The 20,488-nt window shown below is 40.4% G+C and overlaps 1 long non-coding RNA gene across 3 annotated transcripts in view; it reads right to left on the bottom strand.

Moving 5' to 3' along the window:
* Positions 1–20,488, bottom strand: part of LOC135221127 (uncharacterized) — a 182,926-nt gene that overhangs the window by 2,916 nt on the left and 159,522 nt on the right. The window lies entirely within an intron of this gene.

The raw sequence follows: 20,488 nt of genomic DNA, 5'->3' as shown, positions 1-20,488 counted from the left end.
TAGCAATATGGCCAAGTTTAGATGTTAATTAGAATTACGACTAGCCTAAAATTCAGTCATCTAAAGTTCATCTCAGCTGTACACCATTATACTTCAAAGGCATTAACTAAACTAAGAGTACTATCATAAGTAAACCTGAAAAAAAAACGAAGTAATTAAGAGCACACCAACATGACAAAACCACCAGGCCCACAGCTAGTTACTCTATCAGTGAACAAAATCATCCATACGACCAAAAGTTGACTTGCTAGGACAGCCCTCTTCAGAGGGACTGTATAGGAGCTAATAACCCAACCTAACTATAAATATAAATGGTCTAACTGAAACAACACATTCAAAGGAACATTGTTACTGAAAATAATGTACCTTACTAGAGAAAAATAAAAAAAAAAAAAGCTTTAAAAATCCTGCTGTTGTGAGTGCAAAGACATTTGGAAGACTAGGGAAAATAAAGTCACAAGCAAAACTTTACAGGGTATTTGCAAACTGCAGGGACATAACTTTTCATTCACAGAATTAGTTCTTTTAGGAGCCGCCCCTTCCTCCTCCCCAAAAAAAAACACCATATTACTCCAGCCACTGACCTTATCTGGATTAGGTCGTGGGAATTACAAGACTTAAGCAGAGAATGACAATTAATGTAACCAGGACAAGTGACCAAATACGAGAAAATACCGGCCAGTTTGTTTATCCAATGGACGTGACTAATACAGTGGTACCTCGAGATACGAAAGGCTCAACTTACGAAAAACTCGAGATACGAAAGCCAATACGAAAAATTTAACGGCTCTATATACGAAAAGTTTTCAAGATAAAGTTTTCTGTAAAGTACGAGATTCGCCCAAACCACCGATAATTTTGAAACTCACTCGCCGCATACTTCTTAAGACTCGCCACCATCCTCCTACTCTCCCATTGGTTCCTGATGCTAGTCGCGGCCATGAGATCCTTCTCTCCTGTTGGCCAGCATCCCTCCCATCATGCATCTATGTGGTGGCGTGCCTTGGCCACTCTGTACCAGCATCGTTATCGTACGCATGCAGTATTCGTTCGGTCTAACGATTTAGTTTCTTAACGTAAATTCGTTAGTGATTTCGTTGCAGTATACGTACTTTATCGTGGGTATTATTTTATCTATGGACATTAATAATGTAGCGTATTTTAACTTAGTTCACTATGTTAAGGAAGTGTTTTGTAGTATTTCTGTATAATATTATCTGTTGCAAATGCCTAGTTCTTCTAAAAATCAAGAAAAACGTTAGCGAATTCACCTGAAAAAGTTCCAGTCCAATGATTCTTTTCATGGGCATGTGCAGCTCTGCAAGTCTCATTCTACTAGGTAGAAGGTTCGTAAATCTAATTCTAGTAGGTGGTAAATTTATCTTCTCAATGCGTACGCATAGAACCAATCTGTTTTGGTTGTTGGCTCCACCTTTCAACTTCCGTTATTGGAAGTAGTTTTATGACGTCTTAATATTTGCCTTCTACACCAATCATCAGTATCCTGAGTTTGTTCATTTGTTTATTTGTTATCGACAACCACTCAAATCACCAGTTTCATCTCTTGTGGCTTAACTCTTATTGATTTCAGCCAATAACAAACGTTTTTGGAATTACGTAATACTTTTGACGTTGTGCCATTCGAAGACAGGTGCTTCAGGCCACTGTTTCGACAATTAGCCAATCTACAACTGCCATCTACAAACATACCCGATTCTCTCCAAAATACTATGGTTTGGTTGGTCCTCGTTAAAGAGATGATGACGTAAATTGTCACACTTCATGTAACTGGCTGTCAATTTAGGACTTTTTCATTAACCAATCAGAAAACAATACGGTTCCAACAGACCAAGGATTTTCTTTTCCACCATCAGTTTAAAGGTATGGATAGTGAAATTCAGTTGTGTGACTCTTGTGAGCTCTATTATTTTTGGGTAATAGGCAAATATCATGGTGGTGCTTATCCCGAACATGCAAAATATGCATATGATTTTTTCCGTCAACATTCTGAGTTACCTTTGAGTGTTCAGTGTCCTAAGTGTCAAAAACCATTACTTTTTAGGGAAAAGCATATTTGGTTTTGTAGTTCTACTGTGGTGATTGCTAAAACAAAGAAACGCCGGCGATGTGGGTATCAAGTTTCAGATTATAAAAGTTCCTGTTTAGATGGTACTCATCTTCCTGCTTGGAAACTATTATTATTTATCAATCATTGGGTCAATAAATTGTGGAACCATCATACTGTAATAGATTCTCTTAAAATTAGTAGAGCAACCAGTGTTGATTGGCATAGTTTTTGTTGTGAAGTTGCTGAATATTATTTTGATAATCAAGAACCAATTGGTGGTGATGGTGTTATAATAGAAATAGATGAATCTCATTTTGGCAAACTTAAATTTGACAGGGGCCGTCCTCTCAGTGATATTTGGGTTTTTGGGGGGATTAAGAGGGAATCCAAGAAATTTTTTACACTGCCTTTAGTGGAGCCTTTGCCTCGAGAACGCTCATCTGAAAATCTTATTCCTTTAATCCAGAAATATATTAAGAGTGGCTCGTGTATTAATAGCGACAAGTGGCATGCGTATAATAAGCTGTTGTAAGGACAACGCTTTTTCCCTATTTTCATTGTACCCAATCATCAAGTCGAGTTGTTCTTACTTCCATCCGATAGCGCGTTCCGCGGCCTTTCCGCCGATGTATAATACATGCAATTCCATTATTTGTACGCTTTATTATATCTAAATGAATGTCTGTAAGAAAACACAAATTTACCGTCTCGGAGTCATTTCTGTTTGCGGTGCGAGACTGCACTACATATCCGTCCGCACCTGTCTATGTCAACTCAGTTTGTCTGTAAATAAATCATCAGTACCCAGCTACCTATCTTAATCTCTGGTCCTCACAACTGGTGACCTCCCGGAGTTGGTGACACAGCGGTTTAGGCCCAGCCTTTAACGGACTAATTACGGCCGCTCACCTTCAGAGAACCTTTAACAGACTAAATACGGCGCCACAGTTTAGGTCTCTGAAAACTCCACTGCGAGGATGACACCAACGCCATTAATGGACTAATCACGGCACTGCTTCCCAGCGTGTTTTGGCGTTTATTTCGAGGACGGGTAGCTGGGTGCTGGTCACCCAACACAAAATTCAGGCGGCGGTTCAGAAACATCCATCCGACGTCGCGGCCTCCTTTGTCTCACCCGGGAGACGCCAGATATCTTCTCGACCCGCCGCAACTGCGGGCCTCCTCGGTTTTTCCCCCAACGCCATTGCCGCACCTGCGAGTCCCCAGATGAAATCCCCTGCCTACCGGCGCCACTGCTACACCCAGGGATGTACTTTACCCACCCGACGTCGCTGCCTGTGGGCCTCCCCTGCTGCAGACACTGCTGCTATAGCCAGGGACGTGCTTTACCCACCCGACGTCACTGCCTGTGGGCCTCCCCTGCCTGCCGACGCCGTTGCTACACCGAGGGACCTGCTTTACCCACCCGAAGTCGCTGCCGCACACGTGGGCCTGCTCGGCCCCCTGACGTCGCTGCCTGTGGGCCTCTTCAAACCCTCGACGCTGCCGTTATTCCTGGGGCTCGCTCAGCCTTTCTGACGTCTATGCTACACCTGTGAACCTGCTCGCCCTTTCTGACGCCGCCGCCTGGCGCCTGCAGTCCTCCTCGGCCCACCGACACCACTGCCACGCCTGTGGGCCTCCCCTGCCTGCCGATGCTGCTACCTGTGGGTTTCCTCAACGTGCTGACGCCGCTGCTCACCTGTGGTTCCGCTCTACCCGCGGGACGCCGCTGCCGGGCTGGGGACTTCCTCAGCCCAACCTATGCCGCTGCCGCACCTGGGGATCCCCACGGCCCGTCCCACTCCACCACCCCACACAATGCAGCTCTCTCTCGCAGTCTTGGTCGCCCGGCATACAGTAGAAACCCCCAGGCTACCGCCAGGGGTTTTGGCATCCTGTCGATCAGCAAAACCAAAGGACTATACTCGAGGACGCCCCACATCAAGTGCCACAACGACACGGGGTCGCCCCCTGCCTCAAAGATTGTCATCCAATAATTACTCCATAATCATTGTCTTGGGGCGGAGTATTTGTAAGGACAACGCTTTTTCCCTATTTTCATTGTAACCAATCATCAAGTCGCGTTCTTACTTCCATCCGATAAGAGCGTTCCGCGGCCTTTCCGCCAATGTATAATACATGCAATTCCATTATTTGTACGCTTTATTACATCTAAATGAATGTCTGTAAGAAAACACAAATTTACAGTCTCGGAGTCATTTCTGTTTGCCTCACACTGTCATCTTTGGGTTATATACATGACACGGTGAATCTCACTATTTATTTTTAAAACAATACCCTGAAAATCAGCGACTACATTATTTTTGTAAAACTGCTGCATTGCTGTACCCTCCTCAAGGAGAGAGGCAACGGCCCAAGAGGCCGCAGGAGGAGGAGGAGGAGGAGGAGGAGGAGGAGGAGGGAGGAGGAGGAGGAGGAGGAGGAGGAGGAGAGGCAGGAGGAGGAGGAGGAGGAGGAGGAGGAGGAGGAGGAGGAGGAGGAGGAGGAGGAGGAGGAGGAGGAGGAGGAGGAGGAGGGAGGCCCATTGTTCAGGCTTTTAAGAATGAGAGTAATGGCGAGTATAATATTTATTTCTGTAGTATTAGGTACCGTACCGATCAGGTATTATTTTAGTTATGGACATTATGAGGTAACCTAGTTCTTATACAAATCAAGAAAAAAGTTAGGTTAGGTTAGGGGGTGTGGGGGGCAAGGCCCCCACCTAAAATGGGGGGGGGTGGGGGGGCGAAGCCCCTGCCATCCAGGTACAGATATATTCAGTGACAGGTTAGGTCAGAAAATTAAGGTTAGGTTAGTGCACAACTACAATGTGACGTGCAATAACTGGTCATATAGTGCATTTGTATGCAATTTTCTAACGTAAAATTCTTGGCTAGGGTTTTCCCATTTCCAGTGTTATGTATTTCGAATTCAGTGTATACCTGTATACTGGTCCATTTTTATATGTATGAGTGTTATATTTAGGTTTTTTCCTCCATTTTGCCCTGTTTTTACCTACTTTGTCTCCGCCACCCAAAACCCCGCTTCCCAAAGAGGTTCCCCCAGATTGTTATCTATAGAAGGAGGGGTGGTGGAAGGATAAGTATTCATTTGCGATGGAAATAAGCCTCAAAATCATTCAAATCACATCATAATACAACAGAATAACCTATATTTTATGTTGAAAGCAATTAATGTCCATAGTAAAATAATACCTTATCGTGTTGTGCGAAAACTTTATTCTACTTATAAGTAAATTACGTACAAGATAACATAGTCATGGGTCCCAAGAAAGTTGAAATTCACGGAAAGAAGCGAATGCTCTCTTTGGAGACAAAGATGGAGATTATCAAGAAGTATGAAGCTGGTATGCGATCGAGTGTGATCGCCAAGGAATAAGGCCGAAATCCGTCGACAATAGGCACCATCCTTAAACAGAAGGATGTCATCAAAGCAGCTACACCTTCCAAGGGCATCACTATTTCGTCCAGCAAGAGGACCCACGTGCACGACTAGATGGAATGGCTGCTTCTTGTCTGGATAAAAGACAAAGAAATCACCGGCGATACGATAACGAAGACGGCAATCTCCCACAAGGCCAGCGCATAGTGTTCATTAACGGCTGCCCGTCTTTATAATTATCTACTAATTGTTGCACCTCATGACTGTTGGCCCTGGTGTCCATCAAAACCCTGTTCAACCAAATGCGCTCTCTCTGCAACTGATTTGGGTACTGAATGTTATGCATGTTGTAAATGATTGGTCAACACCCTCTGTTCAGCAGGGAGTGGAGATTCTACCAACCTTGCAAGGTTTCCAGTTATTCCATGAGAGAGACCTTGATCACTTATCCCATGTGAGAGATCTTGGTCACTTATCCCACGAGAGAGATCTTGGTCAATCATATCATATGTCGTCACTCAAGAGGTGCTCTTCTTTTTCCATTTTCTGTGAAAAGAAATGAGAAATTTTTTATAAAATACACATGACACAAACACCATCACAATGTCAACTCTGACTAGTAGATTCAGAAACAGTTGACGATCCCGAAACTGTTTCCCAACCAGATCTTGAAGAGATCGTTGCACTCGCCAAGTCCACGGGGCTGGTCGTCGATGAGGACGACATCAACGACCTTCTCGAGGAGCACCAAGAGGAGCTTACGACGGATGACCTGAAGGAGTTGGAGGCCATGCAACATAACGTTGTTCAAGAGGAGTTCTCTAGCAGCGGCGAGGAAGAGGAGGAGGACCCTATGACAACGGCAGAAATTAAGGATGTTCTAGCCACTTTTCATAAAGTGCAATCGTTTATAGAAAAAAAAAGAGACACCCCAAAAAGGCTCACACAGGTCGTATGCTTGCGCAGTTCTATGACGTTTGCCCGAGTCGTTTCAGGAACATTGTGAAAAGTAGGCAGAAGCAATCTTCCTTGGATCGTCATTTTTTAAAGAGGCCTTTAGCATTAGCAGGAGTAAGCAAAAAGGAAGAACCAAGTGATAAAAAAAAGTTGTAAGCAAAAAGGAAGAACCAAGTAATAAAAAAACAAAGTTGAAAGTGGTGATGAAGTTGAAATTCGGGGGGGGGGAAAAAATTAAAAATCTAAAAAAAAAAAAAAAATTTTTTAGTTTTTTGTAAAGTTAAGTGTTACAGTTTTGTTAATGTGTTTCGTAAATTTTTAGTTTAGTTTTCCTTACATTTTTTTAGGTTTCGTCAAGTTAAGTGTACGTACGTATGTAAGCATCTGCCGTTTGTCCTCCTCCTCCTCCTCCTCTGCCGCCACTTTCGGAGATAGCCTCACTCGAAAGGTAAGCTTCCACATTTTACGTACAGTATTTCTTGTATACCTGTATACCATGTACACTAATACACTTTATTTACAGGTTAATTTGCATTACGTTATTAAGTTAGGTATTGAATGGTCCAATTTGTTGTAGTATTTCATTGTTTATAGGTCGATTTAGCTTTATTATGAAATTTACTGGGGTGTTTTTGGAGGGCTTTGAACGGATTAGCCATTTTACATGTAAAATGTGGTCCAAGATACGAAAACCTCATGATACGAATGGCGCCTCGGAACGGATTAATTTCCTATCTCGAGGTACTACTGTACTCATTACAAAACACCAAATAAACTGCATAGAATAAAAATTGTTCAGTGCGCCAAATCTATCCGAAAAGTTACCTGCCTGAACAGTGTGTGTCAATTTGCAGACCGCCAATTTTTTTCTGCGGAACGGAACTTTTACCAAGTACCCAGGTGGCATGAACGGTGCCAAACAGCACAGCTCTCTCCCATGCTCCTTAATTCCAACCAATTTTATACATGGTTGCCCCCAGGGCATCCCAGAAGGCCCATGGATTAAATACATGTAACCGGTCAAAAGGTTCTTTGATATGATTCATAGACCAATGCCCTAAAAAAATTCAACCTTTCTTTCAGTCTTTAACTGCCAAGATGGAGCGTCATGACAAAGTTTTGTTCCCTAAACTATTGTCTGCGGACTACTTATAATTCCTCCTCTTCTCAATTTAACTTTGATTTTTCTGTAATGAGGATGAATTCACAAGGTGCCTGTACGAAGAATGATCAGCTGGTGATTAATATCCCAGTTTGTGTATCTCATGCAACATCAGAAACAGAAGATTCCTCCAAGATGGAATCAACCAGACCACTGGGCAACCAATTTACATGTGGCAAACTGCAGAATTCTCAGTGCCAAAAGAAGGTATCTATTCAGTAAGATCTTTCTTTGAAATGTAAAAATGTCACCACAAACTATAAATCTGTTTCTTATTTTTGGTAAGAAATTGCGACAGTGCGACGTCAAGAAGTAAATATGGGGAACTGGAGTACAACTGTGGCAGTAAGGTTGATGGATCCTGGGTCTTCGGTGGCCTTGACCAACAGACAAGCGAGACCTTCGAGATGGTTCCTGACCGTCCCACTGAAACACGGGGAGCTCCCAGTGTTGCTTTTTCAGTATGAATGAGGATTTTAACACTTTTCTTATTGGGGATTTTGTTTAATAATGGCACGATACTACATTCTCTTATAGAGAATAAAGACTGGTAAAGAGATATACATTAGAATATCTACGAATAAGTATGGCATTGGCCAAGTGTCTTCTAATACCAATTTTAGCCATGAAATACTAATGAAGAGAAATTAAATCTTAAGAATTTGATTGCCAATCATTAGTATTAAGGTGGCCTCACACGAGGCCTTTTCTTCTCCAGCAGTGAGCCGCTGATGCCGAAAATGGAAATCCGGGAGCTTTTAGCTCGAGACATTGGCTTCCCGACTGGACAGGAAGCACTGAGCACGAACTGCGAGCGACCGCTTAAGTGTAAACAAACAAGATGGTTGCTGCCGATAGTACATACTCTCAGACAACGTCTCGTCCCACACAAATAAGTCGTTATCTGTGGACGTCCTTTGCTGTGCATGGGCTTTTGGAAAGAATAAGTGTGTTCCCAGTGTTGTGGGACCATACTGATGAACTGTTCACGAAAAGTTACCTAATAAGTGTAAATGGGACGAGGTCACAAGAGCCCTGAAATGTGAATTCCCCAACCTTAGAGATGCTGGCGTAACTACTTGTAAAAATCTATAGTTTTTTTTTTTAATAATTTGACCCATATTCATGCATTCATATCATGCAACTGTACATGTAACTATTCTGCACAAGTAGCCTAGAACTTATTGATTGATCATTATAACATAGGCGTATACAAAGGCCCATAGCCTAGCCTATGGTACTAGTATTTGTGAGCTAGGCTAAGATTGAAGTAATACTTGAAAAAGCTTTTGCAGCCTTATTTATGGGTAACTAGTGCGTAACCTGCAGAACACCATAAAAGATAACTAATTCATTCTAAATAATACCTGATGATACACTTACCCGACCAAAATAGGACAATTTCATTATCACACAATTTCGTTACCAGACAGGATTTTTTCTAAAGTCACCAGTACTTCTTAATGGGGACACGAAAGGTTGCTCTCCAATAGTTTTTCCGATCGCCGCTTGCGTCGTTACGGTCAGGGGCATTTCGGAGTTTGGGTCAAAGGCATTTGCGCATGCGCCGACCAGGTTCTGGTTACTGCGCATGCGCAGGTTCGTTCTAAGTGGCCTATCATGTGCTCTAATTTAAATTTGATCCAGGCCAACCAATCACAGGCCTAGGATTAAGCCCGATTCGGCTAGGTTTGCAGACATTCCCCGAATTCATTAATTTGATTTCAGCCTGTGAACATAATGGATCTGTGCAACGGTTGTGCTTTAACTATTGTTGATATCTCCGTTATTTCTAGGGATTGGGAGTCAACCCTCAACTTTTTTGCAAGGCATAAGGTGTTGAAATTAACGTATAGGTGCCAGAATTGCCTTAACATTGTAAAATGAACAAAAAACAATCTATTCCAGTGTGATAAAAGTAATAAATTCGGATGATTATCGAGCACGTTGCCGTCTAAATGTATATGGCTTGACTGAAACTTAGTTAGTGTGTTCATATTTCGATACAGCAAGTTCTTCTTAGTTTTTTTTTTTAGTTTAGCAGGTGTACCCAGATAGAAGTTGCGCATGCCGCTGGTGTATGTGAACGTACTGTAAACTATTATACAATTTTTGTCGGGAAGTTGTACTACATCACATTGAAAATAGTAGTACACCAATAGGTGGTCCCGGCAAAATCGTCGAAATCGACTAAGCAAAGTTCGGGAAACGCAAATATAATAAAGGGAGGTATATTGAAGGAGTGGGTGTTCGGCGGGTTCGAACGTGATTCGAAAAAAACTTATGGTCCCGGTACCAGACCATACACGGGAAACGTTAGTTGCCCAAATACGAAAGTGGATATTACCAGGAACCAAGATCATCAGCGACTGTTAGGCAGCATACTCCCAGTTGCAACTGGTGGGCTACAGGCATGAAACTGTGAACCACTCAAAAAATTTTGTGGATCCCGAAACTGGGACATCAACCCAGAACATCGAACCTAGCTGGAGGGACGCTAGGGCTGACGTACCTAAATACGGCAGAAGGGAGAACTCGTTTCATAAGTACCTGGCGAACCATCTCTCCCGCCGAAAATATCCACTGTACGAAGCCCGGTTTCACGTGTTCGTGGATGAGGTCGCGAACCTATACCCACCTCCAGTTTCCCCCGCCGAGCACGAATTCGACAACTCCCAATAATAAGGTAAGTTAATTGATGTCTGTAAGTTAAATGTTTCCTGGTTAAGGGTCAAAGTGTTAGGTAGTAAATAGCAGGTAAGTGTTCTTATTGGCAAGCTGAAGACAGGGCCGGTAACCATTTCCGAACATTCACTTACCCTAACAGCCCACGTGTTCGAACTGTGAACTCTGCCAAAATAGTAATCACGGCATTCTAGGAATTACTAAGTTTTTAAAAGTAACAATGGATGTTAAAAATTATCGATAAAAAGGTATACTACCCGATGTTGTAGGCTAACAGCCCATGTGTTCGAACGGTAAAACTTTTACAAATGTGGTGTTCTTATTGGCAAGTGGTAGACAGGGCCGCACATGTCCGAACCTCCGCGTATGCTAACAGCCCATGTGTTCGAACTACTAACGCAGCCAAAATAAATATGACCATGTAGCTTAGGCCAGCCATGTCCGAATGGGGGATGTTTCTTAGGTAGGCAAGCAACATCCTAGGCTAGCAGTGTCCATATGAATATCAGTGTAGACTACCGGAATGTTGTAGTCTTTTGTTTGTAGTGTAAGGGGTTAGTTTATTCAAGGAAAAATTAAGTTTCTTTACATATACGTGACACATAGCCTAGGCCAGCCATGTCCGAATGTGGGATGTTTCTTAGGTAGGCAAGCAACATCCTAGGCTAGCGGTGTCCATAGGAATATCCATGTATACTACTGGAATTTTGTAGTCTGTTTGTAGTGCAAGGGGTTAGTTTATTCAAGGAAAAATTAAATTTCTTTACATATACGTAATATGTAGCCTAGGCCAGCCATGTCCAAATGAGGGATTTTTCTTAGGTAGGCACGCAACATCCTAGGCTAGCAGTGTCAGTTTGTATGTATAGTAAGGGGTCAGCCCCACAGCCATTTTCGTGGATTTCCCAGTGTTAATTGTTGTCGTCTCTGTTTCCCCCACCCAAAAACCCAGGTTTCCCAATAGGTCCGTCCTTACCCTTTTATGAAAATTACGCCTGGAAACACTATTTCCATTTGCCCTTGATTCTGTCTGTGTTCCCTCACCCAAAAACCGTTACCGTTTCTATAGTTTTATATATGTACTAATCTTTAACTGCACGTTTTCAAAAATTAGGCCAAAACATACGTTTTTCATGTGTTTTTTGGCGCTTCATAGGCCATGCAAGCTTTGTAAAGTTTTACCAAGATTGGTTTGGTTGGCTATACTTCATGCTTGTTTAGTATAAATGATTAAGTACCGTAGCCCAGGCTATAGTTTAGTGCATATTTTTGGCATGGTAAAGCCTATTGGTTAAAGATTGAAATATACCAAGGGCCATAGCATAGTCTATGGTACTGGCATTTGTTGACTAGGCTAAGCTTGCTTGGCTATATATATATAGTATTTGCATTTGGGTAGTTTACAGTTTAGTTGGCCAGGCCGCACAACACCTTTTTGCCCGGCCCATAATCACACCGCCATGGTAAGTAGTTCACGGATCTGACCCTGCCCGAACATGCTTCGACCAGTCACCCTTTCAAAACTTTCGCCAAAACAAACTGCCGCCATCTTGTTTGGGGTAGTTTATGGTTTAGTTGGCCAGGCCGTGCAACACTTTTTGCCCGGCCCATAATCATTCCGCCACGATAAGTAGTTCACAAATGCGACCCGGCCCGAACCTATGGAGCCGACCTGGCCCGAACATGCCGCGACCTGTAAGCCTTTCAAAACTTTCGAAACTAGCTCCAAAACAAACTGCCGCCATCTTGTTTGTATTCGTCCACTGATTACCTAGCAGATGAAACCCGTGGCCAACTAAACTGTAGGAGTAAGTTATTTATTATCAGTATTTATAAGAATCCTACCAATTCTTTATTTTATGCTAGGTCTCATTAATTTCTACCACCTATACCAAGACGAAACCTACTGCTGATTACCTATCAGACGTTCCCCTTGCCCAACTAATCTGTAGGAGCTCCGTTTTTTATTTTCCGTACAATCTACGTTATTTATTTTCACTTTTTATATGATTCCTACCAATTTCTTTATTTTATGAATCCTACCAATTCTTTATTTTATGCTAGGCCTTTTTTTCATTTCTATCACCTATTCAGTCACAATATCTTCTGCTCGGCCCTTAATCCCTCCGCCAACATAAGTAGTACCATGAACGGACCTTGCCTGACCCTGCCCGACCCTGGTTCGGCCTTAGTCTGTTCCTGTGTGTCAGCTAGTCCAGTGTAATCATGTCTGCTTCCGCTGTTTCTTTCTCGTGTCCCGCACACATGGAATTTGCTGCCGCCGTTCCCGTCACTATGCCAGACATTGAGCTTTTGTGCCATGATGAACGTTCACTACTTGTTTATTTAATGAAAACCGGCCTACTTGGTGATTTCAGTGGTTTGTGCGAGCAGTGTAACGAAGGCACCGTCTGCTTTGTGAAACAAGGGGATACCTTTCAATGGCGGTGCAACACAAGACACTGCCGCAAGCACACTTCAATTCGTCATGGATCCATCTTCCCGGGCTCGCATCTCTCCTTCAAAACTATCTTAATGTTGATACACAGCTGCATTCACGAAGCTTCCCAGAAATACATGCAGCATAATTTGACGATCGGGTTGCCTAACACAATTGTCGATTGGTACAATTTCTGCCAGGACGTTTGTGTAGTTATCTTGGTGATGGGCAACCAGAAAATTGGCGGCCAGGTCACGTGGTAGAGAATGAAGAGTCCAAGTTTGGTAAAAGGAAATTTAACAAAGGCAGACGTGTCAATGGTTGTTGGGTTATCGGTGGGATTAACTGTCAAACAAACATTTTTTCAGGTTGTTCCAGACAGAACTACACACACTTCTTCCAATTTTAATTGATACAATTTTAATTGATAACATTCACCTGAGTCCATTGTAATTTCTGATTATTGGAAATTATCAAAATTCAAGTCAACATTTCAAAACACACCGTAACAATCACACATTGCATTTAGTAGATCCACACGATAAAAAAACACACACACAGACAAGATAAAATCTACTTGGCGGGTTTTGAAACTAAATGTCTTGTCTAGAAGTGGTACTGTTAAAAACTTGTATAATTCGTATTTTTCTATGCATTGTGATAAAAAGTTATCTAACTGGAGTCGATTGCCCATTTGAAGCCTTTTTAGATTTAATTAAACGTGCATATCTTTTAACTAAAGTAGATTCAACACCCGCCAAAATGAGGTACAATGTCGCTGGAATCAATCAAGGGACATCGCCGTACAAAATGATTAGTTATCTACACTCGAGCCTGGTCCACAAATTCCGGTTGTTCAGTTACCGCCAAAAGCAACCTTCCCACCCAGAAAGAAAAAAAAGAATCCTGTGCCCCGAAGATTTGAATGATTCCGATTTTCAATATCAAGATCTATATTTCTGGGGGGGACTCTCAGACCGGCCACTGATTTGACGACCACAAAATCTCCAAGGTGAGCTTATCGATGTATATGCACGTTATGTTCATTTATTTATGTGGAAACAATTAAAGCAGGTCAGTGTATTTATCGTCAAGCGGAAGTCAGGGCTGCTCAACACATCCGAACATTCACATTGGCTAGCTGTCCACGGGTTCGAACTATGAACTTGGCCTTAACTTTAATCAATGTATTCTCAGAAATATTAAGTTTGTTTATATATCAGTAAGAAATTACGGGTGCCAGGCATCCGTATGAACAAGCTAAGGTTCCTTAGATTTATATGTTTGTTAACCCTTAAACGCTGAAGCGGTAAAAATCAAAACCTCTCCCGAATGCCAGGGCCGGTTTGGAGTGAGCGCGGAAGCGGAAAAAATAATTTTCAAAAAATCACAGCACGCTTAGTTTTCAAGATTAAGAGTTCATTTTTGGCTCCTTATTTTGTCATTGCCTGAAGTTTAGTATGCAACCATTAGAAATGATAAAAATTATCATTATCATATATAAATAATGCGATATATGATAGCGCAAAAACGAAATTTCATATATAATAGTATTCAAATCGCGCTGTGCGCAAAACTGTTAAAGGTAACAAGTTACTTTTTTTTTCGTTGTAATGTAAACTAAATTGCGATCTTTTTGGTATATAACACATTGTAAAACGATAAAAGTAACAGAAAATATTATCACAAAATGATGCATGAATTCGTAACGCGCGGATGTAAAAAAATATTTTTTTTAAAAATTCACCATAAATCTAAATATTGTTATAGAGACTTCGAATTTGTTTCAAAATGAAGTTAAATGATGGAATATTACGATACTATAAGAGTTTTAGCTAACAATTGCATTTTTCGACCATTTCGGTAGAGTCAAAGTTGACCAAACGTGGTTTTTTTTCTATTTATCGTGATTTATATGCAAATATTTCGAAAATGAGAAAAGCTACAACCTTCAATTATTTTTCGTTGTATTCTACATGAAATTGCGCACATTTTCATATATAAAACTTTATGTAACAGCTAATTTAAAATGGTGCAAACATTACCACAATCGCACATATCATTTTTTCGGAAGTTACCGCGCGGACGTAAGGAAAATTTTTTTTCATAAATTCACTATAAATCTAAATATTGTGCAAGAGACTTCCAATTTGTTACAAAATGAAGGTAAATGATTGAATATTACTAAAATATAAGAGTATTAGCTTACAATTGCGTTTTTCGACCATTTCGGTAGTCAAAATTGACTGTTGAAATTTTGGCAATTATCATTTTTTAAATGAAAATATTTCAAAACTGATAAAAGCTACAACCATGGGTTGTTTTTAGTTGTATTGTGCATGAAATTGCGCACATTTCCATATATAAAACTTTATATAATTTTTTCAGAAGAGTTACCACACGGACGTAAGGAAAGTTTTTTCATAAATTCACCATAAATCGAAATATTGTGCTAGACTTCCAATTGGTTGCCAAATTTAGGTAAATAGTTGAATATTACTACAATATAAGAGTTTTAGCTTACAATTGCGTTTTTCGACCATTTCGGTAGAGTCAAAGTTGACTGAAGGTTGAAATTTTGGCACTTATCGTTATTTATATGGAAATATTTCAATGGAAATATTTCAAAACTGAAAAGCTACAATCATGAGTATTTTTTTTTTTTTTGTATTCTAAATGAAATTGCGCACATTTTTATATAATACTTCATGTAACTGATAATTTAAAACGGTGCAAAAATTATGTCAAAGTGACGAAATAATTTTTGAGATGTGTCACTGATACTATTTAGTGCGATAAGAAAGAAATTCGTGCTTGCGCGCCTGCGTAATGATTGTAAACAAAACACGCCTTGATCCGTGAACTCCCAGCATCCCCCAAGGCGTGTGATTCGAAAGTTTTTGGCTGGTAGGCCTATAAGTATTTTTCCGCGAATTTTTAAAAAAACTTTTTAGTCGACGTATGGTATGTCCATTCGGCATACGGGAGACATTTTGACTCTACGTTTAATACGTCCATTCGGGGTTTAAGGGTTAACATTGTATCATTACAATGCTTACTCAGACGAACATACGTGCGCCATAAGTAAGGTTCGGGATTGTTCGTCCATTTAGGTAGCAATCATTTTGGTCATACCATACTTCACCCCCCAGCCAGGTAAGGGCACGCGCCCTAAGTCTGGTTAGGTCGGTTCCTTTGGTTAGGTGGCAATCACTGTTAACATATTATACTGGGGATCCAGCCGGCCAGGTAAGGGCATGTGGCCTAAGTTTGGTTAGGTTGGTTCGTTTGGTTAGGATCATTTCAGTTGGCCAGGTAGCAAATTTCATGCATGAACGTTCTATTAGGCTAATAGCGCATATGTTCGGTCTACGAATGTTGAGTAGGGGGACAGTTTAGTTACCTAGGCCACTCAACTCATGAACCGATTACCTAGCAGACGATACCCTTGGCCAACTAAACTGAGTAGGGGAACAGTTTAGTTGGCCAGACCTAACACTGAACGAATGTAGAATGTAGGGGGTCATCCACACAGCCATTTCTTGATTTTCTTAGTATTCATTGTAGTTGTCTTTTTATTCCCCCCACTCAAAAACCCCGGTTTCCCAATAGGTCCCCTCTTACGTTTTAAGGACATTTACCATTTGTGTGTTCGCCCCACCCAAAAACCCGGGTTGATTACAGTTTAGTTGCCCGGGCCGCGTAACACCATTTTGACCGGTCTTTATTCACTCTGCCAAGGAAAGTAGTTCTCGCAGACGACCCGCTGCCGACCCGAACCAAACCCACGGAACCGACCCGGCCCGAACCCGAACATGCAACAACATGAAAGCCAAAACAAACGGCAGCCATCCTGATGGTATTAGTCCGCCGATTCCCTTCGATATTTAAACCCTTGCCCAACTAATCTTTAGGAGCTCCACTTTATTTTACATAATTCAATATTTTTACATTCGATATTTTTACCCTTGCCCAACTAATCTGTAGGAGCTCCACTTTTTTTTTTTACATTATTCGATATTTTTACCCTTGCCCAACTAATCTGTAGGAGCTCCACATTCTTTTTTTTTACATTAATCTATATTTTTAGCCTTGCCCACCTAATCTGCAGGAGATTTTTTTTTTTCATTCTTTGATATTTTTATCCTTGCCCAACTAATCTGTAGGACCTCCATTTTTTTACATTCTTCGATATTTATTTTCCTTCTACTTGGCCCTTAACCCTCTTACGCCTAAGCGGTAAAAAAAAAATTGTCTCCCGTGTGCCGGAGGTGTTTCAGAGTGAGCGTGGAAGCGGAAAAATATTTTTCAAAAAATCCCAGCGGGCTTAGTTTTCAAGATTAAGAGTTCATTTTTGGCTCCTTGTTTTGCCATTGGCTGAAGTTAAGTATGCAACCATCAGAAATGAAAAAAATTATCATTATCATATATAAATAATGCAATATATGATAGCGCAAAAAACTAAATCATATATAATTGTATTCAAATCGCGCTGTACGCAAAACGGTTAAAGGTAACAAGTTACTTTTTTTTCGTTGTAATGTACACTAAATTGCAATCATTTTGGTATATAACACATTGTAAAACGATAAAAGCAACACAGGGAAAATATTATCACAAAATAGTGCATGAATTGGTAACGCGTGGACGTAAACAAATATTTTTTTCGAAAATTCACCATAAATCTAAATATTGTCCTAGAGACTTCCAATTTCTTTCAAAATGAAGACAAATGATTGAATATTACTATACTGTAAGAGTATTAGCTTACAATTGCAGTTTTCGACCATATCTGACGAGTTAAAGTTGACCGAATGTCGAATTTTTTTATATATATTTTTTATATGCAATTATTTCGAAAATAAGAAAAGCTACAACCTTCAAATATTTTTAGTTTTATTCTACATGAAATTGCTCACATTTTCATATATAAAACTATGAAATGCCTGATATGAAACCGAGCTAAATATTCCGAGAATGGGACGTACGCATTTCGGAGATTTGTGGCGGAGAATCCGCACGCGGAGGGAAGGAAAATTTTTTTTTTAAATTCACCATAAATCTAAATATTTTGCTAGAGACTTCGAATTTGTTTCAAGATGAAGATAAATGAATGAATATTACTAAACTAAGAGTTTTAGCTTACAATTGCGTTTTTCGACCATATCGGTAGAGTCAAAGTTGTTCGAACGTGGTTTTTTTTATTTATCGTGATTTATATGCAAATATTTCAAAAATGAGATAAGCTACAACCTTTAATTATTTTTTGTTGTATTCTACATGAAATTGCACACATTTTCGTATATAAAACTTTATGTAACGGCTAATTTAAAATGGTGCAAACATTACCACAATCGCACGTATGATTTTTTCGGAAGAGTTACCGCGCGGACATAAAGAAAATTTTATTTTTTCATAAATTCACCATAAATCGAAATATTGTGCTAGAGACTTCCAACTTGTTGCAGAATAAAGATAAATGCTTGAATATTACTAGAATATAAGCGTTTTAGCTTACAATTGCGTTTTTCGACCATTTCGGTAGAGTCAAAGTTGACATAAGGTTGAAATTTTGGCAATTATCATTATCTATATGAAAATATCTCAAAACTGATAAAATCTACAACCATGAATTGTTTTTAGTTGTATTGTGCATGAAATTGCGCACATTTCCATATACAGAACTTTATATAACGGCTAATTTTAAAATGGTGCAAACATTACCGCAATCGCATGTATGATTTTTTTCGGAAGAGTTACCGCGCGGACGTAAGGGAAAAGTTTTCATAAATTCACCATAAATCGAAATATTGTGCTAGAGACTTCCAATTAGTTGCAAAATTAAGGTAAAGGATTGAATATTACTAAAATATAAGAGTTTTAGCTTACAATTGCGTTTTTCGACCATTTCGGTAGAGTCAAAGTTGACCAAAGGTTGAAATTTTGGCAATTATCATTATTTATATGAAAATATCTCAAAACTGATAAAAGCTACAATCATGAGTATTTTATTGTTGTATTCTACATAAAAATGCGTAAATTTTCATATATAATACTTCATGTAACGGCTAATTTACAATGGTACAAAAATTATGTCAAAGTGACGAAATAATTTCCGAAATGTGTCAGATACTTTTTAGTGCAACAAGAAAGAAATTCGCGCTTGCGCAACAATTGTAAACAAAACAACACCTTGATCCGTGAACTCCCAGCATCCCCCAAGGCGCGTGATTCAAAAGTTTTAGGCTGGTAGGCCTATAAGTATTTTTCCGCGAATTTTAAAAAAACTTTTGTAAGTCGACGTAAAATACGTCCAGTCGGCACACGGGAGACAAAAAATGTCAACATAAAATATGTCCAGTCGGCGTAAGAGGGTTAATCCATCCGCCAAGATAATTAGTACCTGGAACGGACCTTGCCTGACCCTGCCCGACCCTTCGCCCCCAGTCTGTTCCTGCTTCTCAGCTTGTACAGTGCTACAATCATAAGTACCATGTCTTCTTCTGCCGATAATTTTTCGTGTCCCGCACACGTGGATTTCGTTGCTGCCGTTCCCGTTACTCTGGAAGACATCTACATTTTGTGTCGCGATGAACGATCGCTCATTATTTATTTAATGAAAACAGGCCTACTTGGGGGTTTTAGTGGCTTGTGTAAGGACTGTAATGAAGGCACCATCGGACTTTTGAAAAAAGGGGAAAGTTTTCAATGGCGGTGCCAACGCAAGGCACTGCCGCAAGTACACAAATTCGCCACGGGTCCTTCTTCTCGGGGTCCCATCTCTCCTTCAAAAGCATACTAGTGCTTATACATGGCTGGGTTCACGAGGCTTCCCAGAAATATATGCAACTTAATTTGAGGATCGGGTCGCCCAACACTCTCGTTGATTGGTTTAATTTCTGCCGTGACGTTTGTGTTGATATTTTGGAGATGGACAATCGGAAAATTGGCGGACCTGGTCACGTGGTCGAGATTGAGATGTCCAAGTTTGGTAGAAGGAAATTTAACAAAGGCAGACGTGTCGATGGTTGTTGGGTTCTCAGCGGGATTGATCGCCAAACAAAAGAAACATTTTTTCAGGTTGTTCCAGACAGAACTACAGAAACACTTCTTCCTATTTTAATTGATAACATACACCCTGAGTCAATTGTCATTTCGGATTGTTGGAAATCATATCACAATTTAAGTCAACATTTCAAATCACACCATAACAATCACACATTGCATTTTGTAGATCCACACGAGAAAAATATACACACAAACACGATAGAATCTACTTGGCGGGTTTTGAAACTAAATGTCTTACCTAGAAGTGGTACGGTTAAAAACTTGTATAATTCATATTTCTCTATGTATTGTGTTGAAAAACGTTATCTAACCTAAGTTGATTGTCCATTTAAAGCATTTTTAGATTTAATTAAACGTGTATATCCTTTAAATAAAGTAGTTTCAACACCCGCCAAATTGAGGTCCAATGTCGCTGAAACCAAACAATCACGAGACGTCGCTCCCGCTGTACCAACAGATTCGTCACCTCCACTCGTGCCTTGTCCACAAATTCTGGTTGTTCAGTCATCTCGGAAAACAACAGTCCCGCCAAGAAAAAAAAAAAAAAAATCCTGTACCCTGAAGATTTGAAAGACTCCGATTTTCTTTATTAAGTTCTATATTTGGGGGGGGGGGAGACCGCCATCATTGACGACACATCTCCAAGGTAAGCTTATCAATGTAAATGCACGTTATGTTCATTATTTTGCCGTAATAAAGCACG

The sequence above is a fragment of the Macrobrachium nipponense genome, chromosome 2 (genome assembly GCF_015104395.2).
Source record: "Macrobrachium nipponense isolate FS-2020 chromosome 2, ASM1510439v2, whole genome shotgun sequence".
In the NCBI taxonomy this organism is placed as follows: domain Eukaryota; kingdom Metazoa; phylum Arthropoda; class Malacostraca; order Decapoda; family Palaemonidae; genus Macrobrachium; species Macrobrachium nipponense.
Note: the sequence above shows the minus strand (reverse complement) of the source record. Positions and strands in the feature narration are given on the sequence as shown.